The following is a 20,021-nucleotide window of genomic DNA, read 5'->3' on the forward strand; positions in this document are numbered from 1 at the left end:
GCATATGTTCCTTCTTTTCTCTCACCCTGCCCCAGCCCCCAAAAGCATAAAACACATCTCCATAATTGTTTCCCTAGAAAAGATTTTTTATAGTCCACTAACATGATTTTTAAAATCCCTATCAGTGTAAACGAATGTGCCCTCACTTTACAAAGTTAGACTGAAGTTTTAGAGAACAAACAATGAGGTGAAGGCCATTTCCTATTCTTAGGAAAAAAAAATCCTAATGAGTATTCTAGAATTCAGAAGTATTCCCACTCACCACTAAACTCAAGTTATGCTTATGGCCCTGCTACTTCAGAAGCCTCTTCTTCTAAAGAGGTGCATTCGATATCATGTTTCTCAAAATACTTGATCAGCTCAGCAAAGACTTTAGAATATTAGTTGTTTGTGAAAGACAATTCATGCCCCTCTCAAAAAAAAGCTGAGTATAACTAAAGCAGAGGTTGAAAATTTTGATTAGAGCATAGGCTCTTAGGTGCCTGTCTTGTTTTTAAAATTACACAATATTTTATTTTCCTTTCAGTTGTTATGCAATCATTGGTAGTTGGTACTTAGTTAAGTAATTAAATTCATTTTTATTATGGAGAAAACATAAAATATGACATTTAATATTTAGCATATTCTTCATTCTTCCCCCTCTCAGTTCCCCACGTCTGGGTACATGCCGTATAACCAGAATAGCCATTCTACAAGATACCAATACTCACCTGGTGGCAAATACCTCCATTTGCAGGCACTGGGCCAACTAGAAAAAGAAAAGAAAGAAGGAACAACCTAACACTACAAACCCAGACCTATAAAGCAATGGCAGATGCCACAAAGTGCAGTCTCCAACCTTCTCTCTGGGCCAAGACTTCTGCCGTGTTCTGAGCTGGGTAAGTACTGCCAGGTCCAGATAATATGTCTTTGTTCGGGCACAGACGACAGGGGATTTCCAGGTGAGCGGAGAACTCATGACTCTGAGACTGCTTGGGCGGCACAAAGCCTTTCTTCTCCCTGTCTATCCTGTCTGCTAAGCCATAATGCCTAGGCCATGCAACTGCAAATGTCCTGAGGCACTTTGAAGACAGTGAATTAAAAAAGAATTATGCCTGTCTGAAAGAGAATATTATATTTTTCATGTTAAAAAAAGATCTGACCATGAAAAGACATGGTGGGAATTTAAATGCATATTACTAAGTTAGAGAAGCCTGTCTGAAAAGGCTACATGCTGGATGAATCCACCTATATGACATTCTGGAAAAGGCAAAATTATAGAGACAGTACAAAGATCAGTGATTGCCAGGGAAGGGGGAGGAGGGGTGAATAGGTGGAGCACAGAGGATTTCAGGGCAGAGAAACTACCCTATGTGAAACCCTAATGGTAGATGTGTGTCATTATACATTTGTCCAGACACATGCACAACACAGAGCGTGAATCTAAATGTAAACTATGGACTTTGAGTGATAATGATGGATTAATGCAGGTCCATCAGCTGTAATAAATATCCCATTCCAGTGGGAATGTTGAAAATAAGGAGGCTGTTCTTGTGTGTGGGTAGAGGATGTGAGGGAAATCTCCGTACCTTCCTCTTAATTTTGCTGTGAACCTAAAACTACTCTAAAAAGTTGTCTTTACATTGAAAAAAAAAGATAGTACATATCATCTAAAGGAATTGTACATGTGAGGAAATCAAGGTTTAGAGAGGTGATGTATAAGATGTATATTGTATGTAAATATATGATCTTGTATAAGATCATATGTTTAGCCAGTATCAAAACTAAGGCTAGTTTATTACAGAAATTTGTAGGAAAATGAAAGTAAAGAAAGTAAATCGAGGTATACCATGCCAGGAGAAACTTGTGGCTCTTCGGTTTTCTTTTGTGAATTCATGATATAATGAAAGTAAACTTCTTCTTGCTGACTATCAAATAGCTAAGTGGCCAGCAGTGGTTAAATTCTGTCTTTCAATTATATGGGGAAAATATGTGCCACGAATATAGTTGTGGACCTTGATTTTTCTTGTCATGCTCAACTTCGTAAGAGAAGAGAATGTCTCTCTTCTCTTGCTCTATCCTCAGCTCTGAGCATAGTGACTGGTATATTATAGAGTCTCAATAAATAGGTTCTGAATGAAAGAATGAGTAAATGAATGAATGAGTGCATGAGTCCTTGGAAGGGAAGTTCTTTACAGCAGAGATATGCCTTACTTTATATGTTCGTTACTTTCCTGTAATGTCTAGGCCAGCATGATTTTGGTAACTCACATGACACCCTCTTACTTTGTGATGTATCGACTTTTCATCTACATTATCAGTAGCCATTACGTTAAATCATTAATGATCTCAACCAAACGCATACAACCATAGATGGAGGTCTGTTTAGAGGGTCTTTCTAAAAGTAAAATATTCTTCACATGTTAGGGAGGACTAATAACCCCTGAGGTATCTAATTTGTAAGTTTGGACACACGTGTGTGCCCTCGTTGTTGTTGTTTTAATAGCTGGGATCATCTGTTCCAAGGAAAAGGATAGCCACCACCGACAAAGAACAAAAAGCGGCACCTCTGAACGCTCTGAGGCCCTCCAGTAGTTGTGACAAGTGATTAAAAGCAGAACGGGGCTACGCCTCAGGAACTCTTGCTCTCAGCTGCTCCCCTTGAACCCTGGGAGACTTGGTTTGCCATCAATTCTGCACAAAGAGGCTGTATTTTTCAGTTAAGAGGCAGTCACGGGGACAGAGACAAACACCTTGGTATGTCAACCTTGAAGTACCACCTGGAGGGCGAGGGCCTTTCTCAGTTTAATAGTGGACAGAATGTTATGGTGATGATCTGGGTCAGGTGGTGACTGAAGCAGTCACGGATCCTGAAACAACAGATGTCACAGTGACAGCTGTAATATCCAAGACTTATTTTTCTCCTTCAGCAGCAGAACCAAATAACAGGTAACAGATCTGATCCTACAGAGGAAGCACCGCCTTTCCGTTATTAGTTTGCTCACTTTGGCTGTACAATATTAACTCCTTACGCCATGTGTGCTAAATTTCAAGCAGCTTGGTGTTTCCTTAAGAGACAAAATAGAGCACATGGTACTAAAGTTAAGCCTTTAATAGCTAAATTTAAATGTGTGTGTGTGTGTGTATACACACACACACACACACACACACACACACACACACACACAGGCATTCCTGTCACCAAATTCTCCTTGGTTACCACTGAGAAAAATTATGTCTTTCCAAAGCCTACTGGCAAATTGGTAGACAATTACTGACAAAGTAGCCCTCTATCAATAGTGCGAAGTCCAGAATATCATGATTATAAATATGTCACAGAATTTTTAAATGGCCCAATATACTGGATAGACTATGAGAATATAAATCTCATGGATTTATAAGATTTGGATTTATATAAGATACATAGAGTAGCTTTACAATATTAAACAATGAACAGATAAACTGTTTAGCATAATACCTGGCATAGTAGACATTCAATAAATATTACACAAATGAATAGTGCATGATCCAGGACTGTTCCTGGAGCTTTAGGTAACTGTATCACTGCTCTTAAGTGTGTTTTACTTGACCCTCTCTTTTTTAGCTTTAAATACCATTCTAATTTCTCTCTATACACCTTGCTAATTACTCCTGTTCTGAATCATATGATCCACTGTTTTTTTATTTGTGTTTAAAATATATGGGGTGCAATAAAATTAAAGACCATAAGTTAAAAAAAATTCATAAGGAGAAACAAAAGAAAACAACATCCTTTAAACTACACTTCCAAATGCCTTCCCTGTCAGAAAAACAGCTCTGTGCTTCTCAATCAGTTTGGAACAGAGTGACTACCCTCTGCTGAGTGTCTCTGTGCTCCAGCCTGAGGCCTCATGTCACTTCTGGAGACTGATCCACAAGCTCCCCTGGAACTTGCTGTCATGTTGTCACCACATCCTCAAATTGCTTGAGTAGATATATCTCAGCATTTCCTTTCCTACCACAATCATGTATAGGTTAGTAGAGCTCAATCCACAGCCACTTTCTTTATCAGTCCCAGACAAATTGGGCTAAGGTTTTGAAATTATGACTGGGGGTTCTTGGTCATCCTAGCCACTCTCTGGTGGGAATCAGGAGAGAATTGGTGAGAAATGGCCTCATGTCAATGAGCATCATTCTCATGAAAAAGTTAATTGAGCATTTACTATTTGCTGACCCTGGAGACATAAACAAGTAGAAAACACAGTATGTTTCCTTAGAAAACTTAGAAATGTACATTGGCAGATAACTGGCAACATAGGGAGGTTCATGAAAACAGTACAAATGGATGATATAGACAATAATTATTGGAAGGGAACATAAATGCAGTGGAGTGGAGCGATTGAGTACAACATCTGGATGATATGGGAGAAAAATAAGTTATGACCAGAATCCTGAGGAAATAAAACCATGAGATGCCAAAAAGGGTTAATTCCATTTCAAACCAAAGCAAAAACCTGAAACCAAAAGAAAAGATTTTTATATTCATACCTAGCCTATTCTAAACGAAGCAGTATGAGGAACTTCACAAGAACAAGTTTGATTGCATGTGATTGACAGAGTAGAAACTTTCAAATAATGTTGGAAAAATTCCTGAACTTCGGGGAGTCTCTGACACCAACCCCTCCTGTCTACCTGTGGGTGGCCCAATATAATCATATGAGCGATTAGAACTGGAGGTGGCAGGTCACAGCCTAGGTGAGTCCTAGAAATATAACCAAACATGCAGTGTTAAGAAGAGAGAAGGAGAAGGAATAAAAAAAAAGAAAAAAAGAAATCCTCTGTGGGATGAAACCCAATTTTAAGCCTCCAGAGCATAGAAAAGCCCCACTATTCATTAAGGGAGGTCCCACCAGCTATTTTCTCAGGCAGCTTGTATTCACATTAATGAATGAAAGAGAGAATTTTAATGTGCACCTCTGAGAGAAATAAGACCCCCAAAAAGTTCATTCCCCAGATCCCTCTGGATTTTTTTTCCCTTTTCCCTTTTCGAGTGCATAGTAATGAGGTTTCCTGGTTTTGTCAAGGCAGAGTCAAACAGTCAGGTTCCGCCTTCGTAGACACTCAGCAGCAGACAGCTCTCCTTTATCTGTAACCTGGCACTTCCTCCTGTGCTTCTACCTCAGATCCAGCCTCAGTTTGTGTCCCAGGGGGCGGGGAGCATGGAAACAGGCCTCTCCAGTCACGGGAAGATCCTTATCACCCCTTTGGAACAAATCTCCAAACACACCTCAACCTTGTCTCCCAGGGTTTGATCCTGGTGTCTTTAACCTTCCTTCCTTCCCGCATATCAGGGAATAAACTTCTGCCCGACATTATAAAAAAGGCTTAATACAGAAAGCCAGAGGTCAGGATGTCGATCTTATTTGTCCTGAAATATCCCTGAACTTGTAGAAATTCATATTTGTTTATGTAATAAACGCACTAAATGAGCTAATTATAGTGATCATAACTCACAATTAAAAACAAACACAGTTAGAAATTTCAAAGACTTTCAATATCTTTTCTTTAATCATTCACCCAGGCTCAAAATATGCATTTTTTAGATTAAAGCATTAAAGTTGCTAATTATATTCTCAGAACTAACAATTATTTCTTTACCCTTTTACTACCTTCTTCTGGCAACAAAAAATGTCAGCACTGATTTAATTTTTTGTTATTATAGGATTAAAAGAAGTTTCTAAAAATGCAATTAAATTCGCCCTATAGCTAGAGTAACTTCCCTATCAGCATCCAAAACCTCTTTCCTAAAACAACAGCATAAAAAATGATTCAGACTTTCTTGACTTTTGTGATACATTCCTTCGGTGATTATCTCCAATAACAACTCAACCGTTTTAATGAAACTCCCTGCACATCACGTCCTGGTGAAAGGTAGAACATATTAGATTAATAAAGAAAATGAAAGTTAAATTGGCTGTTGGAGTGTGAAGCCCTTCCCATGTCATGCATGGGTTCTTCACCTTTGGGAGCCTAGTTCAACTTCAGCCTGAGGCCCTAAGTGAAAAGTTCAGTAGTCTTGAGTATGTCCCCACTTAATATATCACAAAATCAATTATTTTATGGTGGTACACTCGGTAACCTATGCTCAGACAGAATCAAGCTTTGTTCCCACTGGGGATTCACCAATTATCTATTCAGTGAGTTATTTTCAGATAAAGCAGAAACACCTGCTGTCAGCAGAGGGAGTATCTGCCAAATATGGGTATCATTCTGAGCCTGACGTGTTATTGCACTTGTCACGTGCAGGATGGCACTGTGAGACTTTGGATGGATTTATCACATTACCGAGATGCTTGATGGGACATTGGAGCGTGATTCAGTGCCCAAAGTTAGAGTTAACACGCTGTAGCAAAGAGATCCAAAATGAAGCCACAGAAAAATTGGGGAAGGGGGTAATCAAGTGTGCAAATGCTGCAACTCATCTGTCTTGCCTGATTTCCAATAAGTCAGCACAAATAAAAATTGTGATAATTCAGCACAATTTCCTTTTACTGGCTATTGACCTGGCCAGATTCAAAGTAGGAACCAAAGAAGGGCTCCACGGACTCTGATTCCAAGATTGGAACAAAGGTCAGGCTTGAGACAAGCATAGTTTATGAGGACAGCTATCCCGAACCATCCACTCAGGTAAGACTTTAATGCTTTCAGGGTCTCCCTTTTCCTTCTCAGAAATCAGTCGACCTCAAAACACCAATGACACTTATTTTTCTCTTTTGCAAAATTAACAACAAGATCTGAAACGGAAACAAAAGAACAGACACAACAAACAAGGTATCTCTACAAGCTCACTTGTGTTTCAAAATCTCAAAGATGTAACCTATGAATGCCAGGTCCCAGGATGAACCAGTCCAGAAATCTTCATAAAACACCTAGTAAGGCATGAAGAGCACTATTTGGCCTTACAGAGAGAGTGGGAAAGCATTAGGGAAGACTCAATAGCATGATACTGAGATACTTCTGTGTCCCTTTCTGATAATTGCATATCAAAAGCACCAACCCAGGAACCATAGATAAAAGTATAATTTCCTGGTTATGATCACAGTTTCTAGAACCAGACAGATTTGGATTCAGATCCTAGATCTCTCAATCATCAGTTGGGTTATATCAGGCATTTGTTAAATTATTTAAGCCTTAGCTCCCTCAACCTCAAAATGAGAATAATGGAGTATACGGTTATATGAGTACTATTAATAATATAGATAAAGGTTTTGCACGATATCTGTCACATAGTAAGTATGGGATTTTTACCTATTGTCTTGGTGGTAATTATTATTATTACGTTATTATTATTATAAAAGCACTGGGTGTGTAAATATTGAATCATGCCCATGACTGATCCATAACATTCTTGGTTGAGAGAATCAGTGGAAGAAACTGATAGAGACTGAGTTTGAAGTTGAAAGGAAAAGAGACAATGGGTTTAGATGAGGCATCAATCTTGCTGCAAAGAATACTAAATCAGCTCCCAATGATCTGTGCTAATAGAAGGGAGAAGAATAATCTAAAACAAGAGCTGACTCAACAAGCTGGAATTTTTTAAAATTGAAATCCCACGAGAGACACAGACATACAACCTGTCAGGTTCTGCTCTCCATCCTGGCTCTGTTCTTGGTCCTGGTTGCTGACAGGTGCCTGAAACTCGACTGCATCTCTGAGAGAGAACTTCCCCTTCCTGGTGACATGCCTGCATGAAGAGCTTCACTGGGGCACAAGCCCAAATGCACTGTTCAATCACCCTCTACCCCAGGCACCCTGCTCCATTCCAGCTCCATAGCTTACTAATTTCAGGCCAGAAGGTCTACTCATCTTAAAGCAAGACCTACTTTTAAATATATTACCATATCCTAAAGGCATAACCTACATGGAGACAAATGAATTTGCTCTTGTAGATATAATCACTTCGGGCCTGGCCTTTCCTCTGAATCTCTGATGGCCAGACTCCAGCTTTTCCCTCTGCCCCTCCCCTCCACCACTGCTGTTATTTCCTGATGTTGTTCTCAGTCTTGACTAGCACCCTAAACACAAAGAACTGCTCTAAAAGAAGAGACCAACTTCCCTCTGCTACACTGGCAACTAGAAGAGGCAGCGTAAGTGCACATCTAACGGGAAACCATTAGATGACAACTTGCGGACGAGCTCCGGCTGCTTATTCCTTAGCATGAAGTTAAGGCAGAGTGCAAGTTTGAGAGGAACGTTAGGTAAATATCAGGGCCGTATGCAGTTTTTCCAGGTGACCCCCACAAATGTTTGCTGCTACTTTTAACTCTGGACTTAATAGAACAGATAGCTGAATTGTAATGATTTGACAGAAATCCATTCTTTATACAAATAATTATTCAACAAAGATTTATTAATTCATTTCTTCTACAAACATTTATGCTAGCAGGTCCTGTCCTAAATCCTGTGGGGAAAAGAAGCTAAGATATATACACAAATATCTAGACCAGCAGTTCTGACCTGGGTACAATTCTGCCCCTGGGGGACATTTGGCAAAGTTTAAAGTTTTGGTTGTTACAACTGGTGGGGTGGTATCCCTGGCATCTAAGGGAATAGAGGCCAAAAATGCTGCTAAATACCCTACAATGCAGAGGACAGGTCCTCATAAGGAAGAATTATCTGGCTCCAAAAATCATAGTGCCGAGGTTGAAAAACCTGAGCTGTACTCGAAGGCATCACAGCCTACATTCAACAGGAAGGGGTAAAGGAAAAGGCAGTGGAAGAGTAAAATTCACTTGCATTCAGTGGTTAAATCTAACCTGGGAAGGTCTAAAGATGAAAGAAACATTTGACCGTGCCATGAAATTTGGATGAGATTTTGAAAAATGGTGACTATAGAGTTACAGGAAATGCAGAATAGATTTCTAGCAAAGGGAAGAAAAAGTACAGCTTTTAAAATGTGTTGTGGGCTAAGGGGAGCTCCAATAGCAAATTAAACAGCTAGAATCATTTGGAAAGTAGGATGGAAAGGTGGGAAGAAGATTAAAAAACTCCTCAAGATGTCAAATATCAGGCTAGAGAATTTGCTTTCTCATTGTCAGAGACTATCCATTTGAAGCACCAAATTGGTAAATGTTAAATGAACTATTAATAACGATTTTAGGCCTTGATATTCATGTTGTTCTGTTATTTCAGAGTCAAATAAATTTAAAGTTGAAGATGGATTGTAGTCATCTATTGGTCAAATGTCCACGTTTGACAGGTGAGGATGCTGAAGCCCAGGGAAGTCCCATGTGCCGACCACACCTACAGAGCCAGTTTTGTGAGAGCGGAGATTACCATTCTCTCTCAGCCTAATTCTTTTTCCGTTGCCCTATGCTGACTCCAGGAAGTGCTACTATATGCATTTCTAAGGCTCTAATTTGCTTTGGGTTTCCTAGCTGTAATCAGTGCTCACATAGAGGACTTTGCATGGGCTACATCAGAGAAAGGCTAGCTGACAACTACCTGGTGAGCCTGGTCTAGTGACTGTCCACTGCACTCTGAGTGTTATGGAGGACAATGCACATAGCCACCACATCTCTACACTCATTTGTAGGCATTTCAGAATCAACTGGAGATTTACTTCAAATTCAGCATTTCCTTTAGAAATTCTAATATACCACCTAGAGGTATCTTAAGGCATCTACTCTAGAACTTTTGAGGATCTCTGCTTTAGAGAACCACTGTGGAGTGGGAAAAAAGGTTGAGAAATGGTAGTACAGGTTTTAACAGGACGTGTAATCTATTAATAACATATCAAATTTTAAAGTGACTTTATACTTCAACTTACTTGGGTGCCTAAATTGGGGGATGGCTTTAGCTCTGTATTATTAATGTACTTTCCTGACACATATTCTTCCAGAGTCTTCCAAAATTCTACATAATGTATTTATTTTTAAATAAAATTGAACCTGTTAGTTTCATTTTGACCTCCCTGTCACCACTACCCTTTGTGAGGCAGTAGTTAAAGTCTTTCAAAGCACAGGAGTTCATGTAGGCAAAAAAGAAATAAAGGGGTTCTTAGTGGTGAAAAGACTGGGAACTGCTGAGTTTTATGAGCTTCCCAAGTTTAGTTAACAGATTTCTATGCGCAAACTTAACCACTAGGTTAGGAGTGGGACTGCATCACTTCAAATCCTGGTTCTGGCACCAATTAGCTGGGTTATCTTGGACCCATCATGTAACTTCTCTGTGTCTTATAAGAATGTGGAGATGACAAATCAGTTAATATATATAAATTGTTTAGAGCAGGAGCTGGTGCACAGAAGTACTATTTAAGTACTATTGAGTGTTAACTATTGCCATTTCTTTTAAAAGAATTTTGTGGCACCATTTGAGACACATTGATTTTTCTGCCTCAAGTCCTTGACCTGAAGCCCTCCTTTCCTTTCATGCCCAGACCTAGGGCCCTCTCCCCAGCAGCCTTCTAGGGTCTTGGGAAGTTGTTAATATAATAGTCACTATGTGTTGCAGCACACAGGTGGCCAACCAGGGGCTCCAGAGTCCCCAAGACCCAGGAGTTTCTTTCTTATTTCTCAGATTCTAAGGTAAATCATTCATGCACTCATAACAAGGCTACATGTACAGTGCCGGGCACACAGTGGGCCTCTGTTAGTGAAAGTAATGGATTATGACTGCTGGCCTTGCATCTTCCCTTTTGGATATAATTATATCAGCAGTTTGGGTATCCTATTCTGGAAGGAAGATCAGTTTGTGTTATAGCCTGTCTCTTGTGAATAAAAATGGGGAAGTAAATTAATCATATCTTTAAAAATACAAGTTTTTTAGTAGACTAAATCTTTTAAAGTGTGGAGTCCATATTGGAGGAGAGGCTCACCAAAGGGAACCTCATTGACAAAAAAAAGGTTGCAAATTGATGGCATCTAATGTGTGCCCCGCATTTTTCTCATTTTCTTGTATTTGATTAAATGTCTCTATGAAATAACAAAACTATGAAAGTCACCAAAGAGTAAGCCCAGCAGTGGAAGGGGAAGCTCTGTGCCTGTCTGTGCCTGGCTGGTGCAGAACGCATGGTTGGGATGTAATCTTCTATGTGCAAAGTTAACGTGCCGGTTGTTTTATTTAGGGAGGGAAAGGAGGGGGATGCATTAGAGAGAAAGTCCACAGCATAATTAGGAAACAATCAACACGTTTTTCTTGCTGTCCTAATTTTTCCTTCACTTTAAAATGCTCCATTGAGTTTAATTAAACTTGCCCTAGGCTTATAAGCCTAGCAAACTGGGGAACATTTTTTTTTGAAACTCTCTTTCCTGTCAGAAAGGTTTTCTTCAAGCTGGCCCAGTACTGCTGAACTTTAAGGTTTCAGGGGATGTTAAAACAACTGCAACCAAATTAATGTAGATTATCTTTATTTTTTCCTATTGATTTGAGCAGAGGGGACGGGAAGCTGGGCACCATCAAATAAAAGACTTCTACAAGGTTATTAAAGTTGCTTGGTTTGGGAGGCAGAGAATGAGAAGAAGGTTTCATGTGGCTATGAAGGAGAGATAAAGAGACAGATAAAGCAAGCTGACAGTGGTGGACAATTACTGTTACTGCAGTGGACTGTTATTAGGGTTGCCATTTTTTCCCTTCTTTTTGGATGTTAGCGTCTTATTATCCTTTGGGGAGTTACCACTTCCCCATCCCATGTGGTCCCAGTGGGACTGACAGCTATTTTGGCCTGCCCTCAACCAGACCCCACCCTCTTTGGAACAGGGGTAGATAGGCATGTGACTATTCTGGACCAGAGAGTCTCTCTCTCTTTCTCTCCCCACCTCCAGTTGAGAATTTGAATCTTGATAAAGAAACACATAATCAGAAAGAGCTTCATACAAATTATTCTAATTTCCAGGCCATGTAGAGTTTGTCCATGGGGTCTGACTAAGATTTCTTATGGTCTCCTAGATTCCAGTCCTTTCAAAATACAGGATACTCAGCTCTGCTTTGGATTTTGTGAGTTCTTCAGGATTTGTATCCATTAGATTGTACTAGGTGACGCTAAGGGGAAAAGAACAACCCTGAAATCACAATGGTGTAAGACAATACAGGTTTATATCTTGCTCCTGTTAAATGTTGGCTGTAGGTTGTTTGAAGTTCTGACGCATATATACTCTTCACTCCAAGTTGAAAGTGTAGCTTCTCTTTGGGAAATTGCCACTCTGGCAGATGGAAAAGCACAATGAGGCAATCACACGATGCCTACTGACCCCTCTGCTTGGGAGTAGCATGATTACTTCTGCTCACCTTCATTTGGAACCAGGCAAGGCTGACGTCAGAGGGGGGCTGGAAGCATACTTAGCTCCATGGAGGAACTTAATAGGGAGAGGCCAAAAGAGAGGGGCAACATTTTTAATAATAATATGAGTTTCCTTCCCCCCCCTTTTTTTATGAGCACATGGAAAACTGCACATCCCAGTGTTCTTATAGTTGCATGGGACCATGTGACAAGTCCCAAACAATGAAATGAGCAGAAGGGATAAGTGTGACTTCCAGGATAAGCCCTGTGAGATTCTCCAGAATCTCCCTTCCCTGCCTGTAGCAACTGAGATGACCACAAGTTCCAATCAGCACAGTCTCTGCCAGTGTGGGTCTATGAGTGACTGGGTAAAGCAGAGTTAAATTTCCTGCTGATTATCCAAGTTAAATATCATAGTGAGGGGAAAAAGGCAATATTTTATTATGCTAAGCCATGGGTTTTGAGGTTAATTTGTTTCTACAACGTAACCTAGATTTTCCTGACTAGTACAGAAATTGGTAGTGATATTATATTTCTGGTATTAAATTCCTCCATGTTTGAAATACCTAGAATGTCTTCTGTTTTCTGCACTAATCTGACTGATACAGGTGCCAAACCCAATCAGGAGATGATGGAGAGGGACCTCTTATATGCCCGTCTATGTCTAAAAGAATGAATGAAATAAGTGAAGTAAAAGAGAAGGGGCATTCAAGACAGAGTTTACAGCATAAACAAAAGCACAGAAGCAAGGAAGAGCATTATAGGGATCTATATTCAATTTTATCTGCTGATGTTATAAAAACGAGGTTGGTGAGATAAAGAAGAAATTTTGCACCCTGTTAAGGCATTAGAGATAGAAGGTCTTGTGTCCAATGTTAAGGTACATGAAGTTACATCACGTAAAGGCAATGGAAAAAAATCATCAATAGGCATTAACAGGGAAAGCGAGAAGGTTGTCATGCATGAATTTTTGATAAATCCCTCCACTTACTATACAAAAGGTAAATTTGAAGGATGAGTTAGTGTGTAAAACAAAAACCAGGAATCTATTTAGAAGGCTAATTATAGTAGTCCCCAAGAAAAGTAATGAAAGTCCAAGCTAAAAAAGTAGTAAAGATGATCAGGCTAGGAAACAAATCATGAAATATTCTTGATTTTCGATTAATAATACTTACTGAACAATTGAGTGTGACAGTGGAAAACGGGGAGAATCAAAGCGTAATTCTCAAATTTCTAACTTGGGTGAGATCCCTGAAGCTGAGATTATTGGAGGAGCATATTAGATAATTATTTTAATTTTGTGCTTATTGATATTAAAACATTCAAAGTATAACCAGATAGACATGTCTATAAGAAAATTGGATATCTGGGTATAAAACTCAGAGCAGAGTTCTAAACTGAAAATTTAGATTTGTAGATTTCAGAATCATCTGCCTCTAAGTGGCAGCTAAACCATGAAAGGAAGTGAGACCAAGCAGGACATTTTGGAAGAGTTGTGTTCTGGAAGAACATTAAAATTAAGAAGAGAATTCACAAACTAGACAGAAAAGGAACAGGGAGGATAAAGGAGAACCAAATGGAATATGGTGGCACAAAGTGATAATAATAAAAGTGTTGAGTGCAGAAGTTTAGTAAGCTATGATCTGGAAAATGTCCACTGGACTTAAGAGGAAGGAAGACTGCAGTAGGCTTTAGGAGGGAATTAGAAATGAAGAATGGGGAATAGTCTGTATAATTTTTAAAAGGATGATAACAAGAGAGCTATATGAGATCAATGGAAGAAAATTTTGAACATGTTTCTAACCTTCAAAGAAGAAACTCTAAAAAATAGGTAGAAGATATTTATGGCAAAGGTGGAAAGAGATGGATTAAAATCTCCAAGGGCAGATGAAGAGTCAGAGTCAAGGAAAAGGTGGAAGATTGGCTTGGAACAGAAGGAACACCATGTCTTATACAACTGGAAAAAAGGAGATGAGTCACAGATTATGGATAAAGAAAATCTGCTGGTAGGGCTTGGGAAGGAAAAGTCAGAGGTCAGGAGGGGGCTAACAGACTGAAGAAATTGAGAATTCAAAGACTTTGAGTCTCTAATAGTTTAAAGGACAGGAACCTGATGAGTGACTTAATAGGACTAGAAAAAAATAGGAAGTTATGATAGGAATAATTAAGATACAGCCTCACCGAATTTAAGACTGTAGAAATGGCATAGTCCATTCTGGGTGGTTAAAAGTTCAGGGAGTAGCTACAGTAATGGGAGGTTGAAGTGAAATGACTCTCAAATTTCTAACTTGGATGACTGTGGGGTGTGATCCCTGAAGCTGAGGAAGATGTTATTGGAGGAGCACGTTTAGGTAATTAATTTAATTTTGTACTGATTGATGTTGAAGCATTCAAGGCATATCCAGATAGATCTGTCTATAAGAAAATTGGATATCTGAGTATAAAACTGAGAGCAGAGTTCTAAATGAAAATAGACAAAGTTCTTTAGAAGCAAACAAGACAAGAAATCATGAGTTCAGAATTTCTTCATGGATACCACACATGGACTCATGATGGTGCTGAACTTGAGGTGGACAATGGGGACTGTTTCAGAGTCCCCAGTGACCAAGAGCTAGGGCAAATGTGTTGGTGAAAGATAGCAATGGCCATGATCTCAAAGGCTAGGGAATTTTACTTGAGGATAAAGGAGTACTGGTTGAAAAATTATGTGAGAAATGAGAAGAATATCGAGTTCATTCCCAGTTCAAGCTGGAAGAATGCCAGTCTGGATGATGAAGCATATAGGCACCCTAGCTGAAGGGGAAATGGATTTGTAGGAAACACCTAAGTTTCAACCAAGGAAGGTGATGGCAAAAGTGTTTTGTGTCTAGGGCTAGGATTTAAGGAGAAGGAAAATGAGATGTTCTGGGGGAATGCAAAGTGGCTCCTCAAGTCTCTTCAGAACTGACTGTACAATACTGCCCACCTTTCTTTGGGCTGTGGAAATTCTCCTCAATACTATGCCATACCATTCTGTGCTCACTGTTCTCACCTCAAAGGCCTCGACTAATCTCTCTACTTACATCTAAATCTTTCAAGGCGCAGTGTGAATTCTACCTATGTTATGAAGCATTTTCTGATAATAACAGCCTTTCTGGCCATTTCTATTCTATGAACCACTATGCACTTTTTGGATATGTCAATGTGGGGTACATCATTATATGCTGCTCATGAATCACCGTGTTGGCTTTGCTCTTCTGAATAGCTTGCAAGCTCTTTGAGAGCATGATCAGTGTGGTGGCTATTTATTGTTTTGGCTTCCCTTTACTGCCCCATCCTCATTTCTTTGGAGGAAATGCCTCTTGGGAATTTTAGCTGCATGTCAAAATTTTAGTTGCAGGTCAAAATTACTAGTTAAAATATTCCACCCCATCTCTCTAATCACAGAAATAACTCAATGACCAAGGCTGGACCAAATATAATACCGATACCCAGTAGTCATGGTGATTTGTCCATAAGATGACTAATAAGAGTTCATCTCCAGGATTTTCCAAATGGGAGCTGAAAGAGAAGGGGAAATATTCTATGTTTTTGGTTCTCAAGCCATCAGGATGGGACTTCCTAGCTGATGGCAGATATGCTCCATGATGGTTAATTTTATGGTCAGCTTGACGGGCCATGGAGCATACATATATTGGGCCAAATATCATTTTGGATGTTTCTGTGAGGGTGTTTGGGGATAAGATTAACATTTAAATCAATAGACTGAATAAAACAGATTGACCTCCACATGTGAGTGGGCCTCATCCAATGAATCTTTAAGTCCTGAATAAAACAAAAAGGCTGACCCTCTCTCAAATAAGAGAGAATTCTTCCTGCCTAATTGCCTTTCTATGTGGAGAATGGCTTTCCCCCCCTGCCTTTGGACTCAAACTGAAACATCAGCTCCTTCTAGGCCCTGAGTCTCTTGGCTTTTTGAATGGAGCTACCCCATCAGCTCTCCTGGCTCTTGGGCCTTCAAACTCAGACTGAAACTAAGCCATCTTCTCTCCTTGGTCTGTACCTTGCTAGCTCTCCCTGCGTATCTTGGGACTTGCAAGCCTCCATTCTCCTGTGAGCCAATTCCTTATAATACATAAATAAATACACAAATATATAAATAAAAGTAGAGAGTGACACTGACATCTAGAGATAAGAAGAAGAGAGAATCAGAGATATTACTGTAGTCAAGTCTGTCATTTTTATTTCATCTCTGATGTTCCCAGATCATGGCTATAATTTTGCTTCCTTCAATTGGATGAGCTAGCGCAGAATCTTTCACTGAATTCCCTTTGGTGTTTCAACTAGCTTGAGTTTTGTGTCTGATATGTGTAACCAAAAGAATCCTGACTGAAACAACCTGTGTTTGATATTAATATTTCTCTATTTTTTTAAGGCTTAGGACTATACATAGCACATGGCTGATTAAAAAACAAAAAACGTTGTTGATTGATTGATTGATTGGTTGGTATTGGAATTAGATTACTCCTTTGCTCAGTTTGGTTCCTGCTAAACTCCTGTCCTTCCCAACATTTAATTCTGAGCTCTATATTGAAGAAAATTTATCCAGACTGTGCCTACGAGACATTCCAACTCTGAGAAAACAGGGCCACTGGCAATAAATACCCTAGATTTACAAAGAATAAAACAGATTAGACTAACTAGAAATTTTTTGGCTAAAATAATCAAGATTATATTAGCCAAAGGGAATGTGGTAGGTGATTATTTGATCTTATATTTTTATAGTGAACATAATAAAGTGCTGGATACAGCATCATGTGAAATCTTGATAGCTAAATTAATTTAAATTGGCCGAATATGTAGATCTTAAGTATCTGAATACAGCAAACATGGGGTAAATATAATAGAGGAAAGTATGTATCAGGTTGGAATGTGCAGCCTGGCTAACCAGATAATGAGGGGTCAGTTTAACTCTGTTTCATTGGACCATCTTTTACTAATTGCATCTGAAGGGGTAAGCGGTGTGTTAATGAAAGCATTGACAAGAACATTAATAAATTAAACAAAGAACTTAAAAAGATATGAGAGATACACTGACAAAATAAAAGTTAGAATATTAAATAGGAAAATATTCCTTAATCACTTAGATCCCAAATGCTTAATTACAAAGAAAAGAAAAGTGACTAAGTAAGGTAAAGTTGAATTTTAAAAAGATGCTAGAAATTAGTACTTTGGAAAGCAAGTTGATGTGATGGCCCAGAAAGCAAATATGGATAGAATACTGTGCATTCAGCCTCACCATTTTTTAAAAAAAAGATGAAAATACATATCTAATCTTAGAGTGGGAAGGACTTTTAAAACAAAATCAAAAGAAAAATTCATAAAGATTTATCAATGTAATAGCTACATATCATTAAGATCTGTTGTAAGACACAACAAAATGTAACAGTGATAATAATGATTTGTAAAAAGCTTTTCAAATACCCCAAAATAATATCCATAATCCAATAGAAAATGAATGAATTACATGACTAAGAATACTCAAAAGACAAAAAGTAAATCATCAATAGCATATAAAATATTTTAAATTATTATTTAAAAAATATAGTAATTTTGACCTTAAGAATCAACAGGTCTAGAAATCATATACTCTTATTTGCTGCTGGTAGAAACAGTAGTAAAAGCTAACATTCCTGGAGTACTTACAATGTCACTTTTAGGCACAAGAATTTGGAGGATAGGATGAGAGGAGTATATTAAATTAGAAAAGACTAGTCTGCTATGACAGAGAGATCCAACACTTTTAGTGGATGATGAAAACAAATTTGTTTGTTTGCTTTTTTCATGTAGGAGTCCTGGTCAGGTGTTCATGTTGGTGAAACAGCTTTTATCTGGTCATCCAAGAAGGCAGGTTCCTGTCATCTTTTTGTTCCACCGTCTCCATGTACACTGTCACCATCTGTGTCCAGCCAGTGGGAGAGCCACCATGTGGAGCAGAATGAGTGAAAAGTTCTGTGAGCCATTCTTGAAAGTGGCACACATAATTTCTGCTTACACCCCATTGGAGAGAGGGCAGTCACCTGGCTGCTCCAAGTGCAAGGAAGCCTGGGAAATGTGGTCCAGCTACCTGTTCAAAGGAGAGTGCAGCGTTGGGCACTTAGCTCACAGTCTTCGCCACAAAAACTGAGGATCAAGGTTCTGAGCTGCAATGGAAACTATTCACTGCAGCTCATAAAGTGATCAATCTCAGAAGTAAATTAACAAACTTAAATTTATTAACTCTGGAGGGGCTTTTTTGCAACATTCCCATAATCCTTGTAACATCTCTTTTAGATAAGTATTAATGTTTCCATGAGGAAAATAAATGTCTGAAAGCCTTCAAAAATATCTTCAAGTCAGACAGCAAATGGTGAAGTTGTACTCAGGTCTGTTTCTACAGCCAACTTCTTCATTTTTCAGATTATACCACAATGGGTAGAATGATCCCTCAAAGACTCTAGCTGTTCCGTCTTGTTCTATGATAACCACATATAATCCTTCACTAACTTTATACTCAGTCACTCACTTTCAAGTCAAAATTTAGTAAGAACTTGCTATTTTCTGGGCTCTGAACTACTCAAATTAGTGTGCATTATTTCTTTCAATCCCTGCAACCACCCCTTGAGAAAAACATTTGTATTTCCTGCTTTGCGTAAACTTGGCAAAAGTCACACAAGGAGTAGGTAGGAGTTCCAGATTGCAAGGGCCAGGCTCCCCACCATTCAACACCACGCGGCGCCGACTCTTGTAAACCCACTTTCCCAATAGGGCTTTACGGGGACAGACTATGTACTAGGAGATTCTTTAGCAGACGACCTCGTATGAGCTACCTCTACTCTCAATGAGCTACCAAGTTGTTGGGGGAGGCAAAACACATATGTCCCCATGTGCACACTCAGTATGCACACACAGAAGCAGTGTGTCAGCTGAAGATGATGGCAAGAGTACCAACAGTCTGGACTTCAGAAACAGCCAAAATGAAAGCATATTGGAGACTTAAGGGCAGCTTTTTGGAGTCAGGAGGATTTGAAATGCATGGATTGAGAGAGATAAGGGAGACAAGGAGAGAGGAAACAGGACAGAGGTCATCCAAAGTGTAAGAACAACAGAGGAGGCCAGCCAGGGAATCTGGTCATTGTCAGGGTTGGTTCCATGCATACAAGTCCCATGGAATGCTATTTGGCCAATAATGTTGGTTAAAACAAGCAAGCGAATATGCAAAAGTGCTTCACAAATACAGGTTAAGGAAGTCTTTGGCTCTATTATTTTCCCTTCTAGTGTGAATGAACTGAATCCTAACTTAAAGTCTCTTCTTAAGGGGTTCAATTCTTGGTTTGAAATAGCTTCCCCTCCCCCCTTTTTATGAATGTGCAAATGTTATAATGCAAAGGTGAACTGAAAAGCTCTTTGTCTTCAGAGACTGAAATATATTGCCCTAATATTAGTTGGTGATATTGCTCTTGCAACAGCTGTTTTCTTATTAATATATGTGCAGTTTACTTTGTTTAGCCAGGCTTATACCAAGAGATCTTACTGGAAGGTAGAGTAGAGACCTCAGGGAGAAGGGAAGAGAATTTCTTGGCTCCAAAAATCTTATTTTAATGTGTAGCCAAGTTGCCTTCTATCGCCAAAATGACAGGAATACGATTTTAAGAAAAACTGTAACAGCCCTTTAGAAGTGGTATATGGAGGGAGGTACTTTTTTCTTTTCTACAAAAATGATTCTAAAAACTCCCCTTGACTAAGAAGATCATGGCTTTAGGGGGAA

This window comes from Microcebus murinus, chromosome 2, assembly GCF_040939455.1.
Source record: "Microcebus murinus isolate Inina chromosome 2, M.murinus_Inina_mat1.0, whole genome shotgun sequence".
In the NCBI taxonomy this organism is placed as follows: Eukaryota; Metazoa; Chordata; class Mammalia; order Primates; family Cheirogaleidae; genus Microcebus; species Microcebus murinus.